Below are 3,978 nucleotides of genomic sequence, written 5' to 3'. Positions count from 1 at the left end.
AGAGGTCATTAACCTTTGAGACAGCGCGGTTGTGTGAACACCAACTAGGTACCCAAAGGAGCCGGAAAGAGCAAAATCCTTGGGTAACCTCAGTTTGCGGATCATGCAGTACGTGTACAAACAAAGGAACTTTCAAGCAATGAGTTTTCAATAGTACTATAAGTTTTTTTTTTTCCAACATTCAACAAACTCTTTGCGCCAAATAGCAGTTACTCAAGGACCTGTGGATAATTATAAGATTTTGGAAACAGTCCTCTGAGGTCGTGCCAGGTAGTATTGATACACCACCTTTCTTATTAAAGTGTTACCAAGGAGGTTATATCGGTGTTACCAAGGATACTATCGAAATATAGTAACGTCTGGCCATTGATATGCAGTTGCTTGAGTGTTACTGCTATTTGGCGTATCTTGCTACCTGGATGTCTAAACTTCATTGGACCTCTTTGCTCTTGGCCGTTTACCAAGTGTTCAAGGGAGTGGGTCAGGGTATCAGAATCAGTGCCTGGTACAGAATGCTACATCTTTCCGCATAACATCTGCTTTGAGGAAGACAAACTATGTTTTGCCCAGTACACATAAAAGGACCTTCTCAAATTACATGTGTCGTGGGCGGATGGTGGGCGTGATTGAAATGACATACGCTGATTGGACGACATGTGATAGCCGTACGGCAAACCGCATGACCCGAACTGTTGCCAGTTTGGCGCTTGTTTGTTTGCGATCGACGCACTTTATCATAACCTCCGGGTCAAAATGTTGAGGGTCAAACTAGGTTTCACGGCTTTGACGCCACACATGATAACCCCCATGGCCAGAGAGAAAATATTAAAGGCTTAACCTAAGGCTTTACGGCTTGTATAGTGACATACATAAGTGTCGCAGTGCGCACTTCACTGAACTACACCTGCGCGTTTGCGCCTTGGCAAACACGATTCACCGGTCTCGGTCTGTGGGACAAGGGCAAAAGGCTTTCTGATAACAGTAGACGACAGTCTAGCACAGATTTCAGACATAACAGATAAGGACTGAGATATTGAACACTCTGCTGTCACTCATACTTGTTGTTGAAAGGAACATGACACACTTGTAAACTCAATATCGGAAAGTTTGCTATTTTGGGCGCCCTTGTGGTGCCAAGATCTTGTAATGGCTTTTTCCACTCTCTAGCTGTATACCAGTAACGTTATTTACGTATAGAGGCTTTGTCACAAGTCTGTAGTCTTCCACCATTGGGTAAATTTTGAGGCTCTTATAGGGTTTGCTGGTACGTAAAAACATATAGTCGTGCGCTCAATGGAGACGCGCTTAACGGAGTATAACACTAGCTCCTAGTGCCGAGTTCGACCCAGGGAAGCTCAGAAAAATATCGGCTGTTACCAGACTTGTCAGTCTCAATGTCTGCCAAGTCATCCTTACCGATGGAAAAAAAGCTATAACATTACTTCGTATCACCGTAAACCTCTTTCATAGTCCATCATTGATTGCGCAATCCACAGTCTAGTTCGAGCCAGTAAACAGACTGGGCCACGTGACTACAGCACCGATTGTTTACGTCGCCCAAAAAACTGCGCACTTGTCACGAACCGCACAACCCGCGGGCAGCTCAAGTGTGGAGGATCTCGTCAAACCGGCACAGAAGAGCTCCAGATCTTTCCCGTAGACTTGACTACAACAGACAGCGTCTAGATAGAAGAGAAGACCATATAGCCGAACCTGCTAGCGTTATAACGTCGTGGAATATTCCGCTACCCGGAAGTGCTACCACAGGTAGAGGTAAGCGTTGCGTCATTTTCTTTCTATCGAGGGCTACCCTCAGTGTTTCTTTGTTGCGCAGGGCTTTTGGACAGCGGTGTTCTGTTTTTTCACGGTGGCCAGTGAGAAGACCACACATATACATCCATGAAGCTACAATTGATGATGTTATTATTGCTAGAGACATTTTATTGCAGATGATGTTTCCCAGCAAAAAATCATTCCAGGCTTAATTCATGATTTAATATTGAAAAATTGCACTTGGTGTCACACTCGCAGGTCAACTGTAACAGTCACCATTTTTTGTATCGTTACCGTTAATTATAATTATTTGGCCACAATTATTTCAATTCACCGAATCCTGTATTTGGAGAAAAATCAATGCTAGTCCGTGGTAGATCAATAGGCTGATTGAATAAAAGCGCTTATAGCTGTCCGCTCAACTTCGGCCAAGTCGCTGACCGGAGAAGACCCGTTGTAGCCCCGTACAGATCTTATGTGTTTGCGTTACGGTCTGATAGTAGATCGGGGGTGCAAGGTGCCTGCGCACTTTTCTGTTTTCATTTTGTTCCCTTGCTATCTTTTATACTGAGTCGTCTGAGTGCCAAGAAAATGAATTAAATTATTCTGCTACATTTTGTATCCTTGCTATCTTTTATACTGTGATGTCTGAGTGCCAGGAAAATGAATTGATGCAGCCTTATTCTACTGCGGTGCCACCCCGAGGTGTATGCCGTCAATGTCGGCTTAACAATGCACAGCTGGTAATGACTGACACACGCTGGCATGAAGTCATGTTCAACAATACGGGTTACCATGGCAACAGGGCCGTGCAGGGATATTCCAATAAGGAATGGGGGTGGTGGCTGAAAAAAACAACATATCACTTGTAAACTGCTGACAGGTGGATTTCGTATCAGTCCTTATCGGCAGTAAATATTTGATGACGGGTCAAATTTCTTGACCCATATCTCTCTGTCATATCGCAATCATTTCAGATATCCTTATTTGAGTTGCTAGGGTAGCAACAAGTTTTGGGTGGATGTTTTTCTGGGCCGGATGATATCTTGCTGAGCTAGCTGACAAATGAATCACTACTGAGTTCCTTGTCAGTGGATCTGACATGTTGCGTGTGAGCGGTAATATGGGCTAAATCCGGGTAAGCCTTGAACCATGGCTAATGAGTATAACTGAGAACAGACACAACTTCCCCCGCTGTCTCCTAGCCTAGTTAGTGTCTGTTAGCCTCGGTACCAGCCCCTACGATGGGTATTTTTTTTCTTTGCTAATTGCGTAATACTTTTTCTGATCACGTCTTTAAAATCTGCCACCGTCATAATCTAACGATACAAAAGGAAGCAGGGGCAATATCCGAATACAACTGTACCACCAGCATTCGGAATTCAAGGTCGGTCGCTCGGATATGGTATTGATCGTTAAAAAGGAAACGACCGTTCCGTGAAATGGCAACTACCGTTATTGAAGGCAACGACCGTTTACGAACTGACGAAATTTGGGCCATCGAAGGGATTGATTTGGAGGTTACCGATGAGTCACCTTGTACTAATATGGACAGCCGGGATTTCATCATGTGGGTCATTTTTAGAACCTACCCTGAATCTGTAGCAAAACAAACGTCAAAACAAAACAAAATGACCTTGGGGTCAATGGAAGATTCGGTTCCCAGGGGTAAAGGCTCTTGCACCAGTCACTGTTTAGTCTTACTGCATTATGTTTTTTTTTTTTTTAATCATGAACATATGGTCGGAAAAACAATTTAGGATCATGTTCGAATATGGGCCTCCTTGCGGTTTTATACTGTACTACAGTAGGACTCTGGAAATACTATGTTCATTGTTTAGTGATAGATACCTCTTTGGACATAGGGTAAGAAGTTGTGTATGTTTGGTCCCCCTTTCGGCTTTTTTACGTAAGTAATGATTTTTGAACTGATCCACACAGATGCAACTCGGCAGTGTTTGGGGAAAATCCTGACTGATTCGTGACATTATGACCCATGCATGAAGGGCTGAACGTTGACTGCGCTCTACCCTACATGATCGGTGTAGATCGAAGTTGAAATTGGTCTATGCTGACGTTTGTAGTATTTTTGGGAATATGGTAATAATCAGGACCAGCTGTTTGGATAAGAGACAAAGGGAACGGCGAGCCAAGTCGGTTTAATATAAACATCATTCAGGATATCGCGTGTCAGTCTGGTGTACC

At 43.7% G+C, this 3,978-nt stretch overlaps 1 protein-coding gene across 1 annotated transcript in view; it reads left to right on the top strand.

Moving 5' to 3' along the window:
* The first annotated feature begins 1,533 nt into the window (after positions 1–1,533).
* LOC118428328 (creatinase-like) overlaps positions 1,534–3,978 on the top strand; it is a 10,525-nt gene continuing 8,080 nt past the window's right edge. Inside the window, exon 1 of the mRNA XM_035838380.1 lies at positions 1,534–1,773. The gene's annotated coding sequence lies outside the window, so the exon portion shown is untranslated. The remainder of the gene's footprint in view (positions 1,774–3,978) is intronic.

The sequence above is a fragment of the Branchiostoma floridae genome, chromosome 12 (genome assembly GCF_000003815.2).
Source record: "Branchiostoma floridae strain S238N-H82 chromosome 12, Bfl_VNyyK, whole genome shotgun sequence".
Taxonomy (NCBI): Eukaryota; Metazoa; Chordata; class Leptocardii; order Amphioxiformes; family Branchiostomatidae; genus Branchiostoma; species Branchiostoma floridae.
The sequence above is the reverse complement of the archived record's forward strand: the minus strand, read 5'-3'. Positions and strand labels throughout refer to the sequence as shown.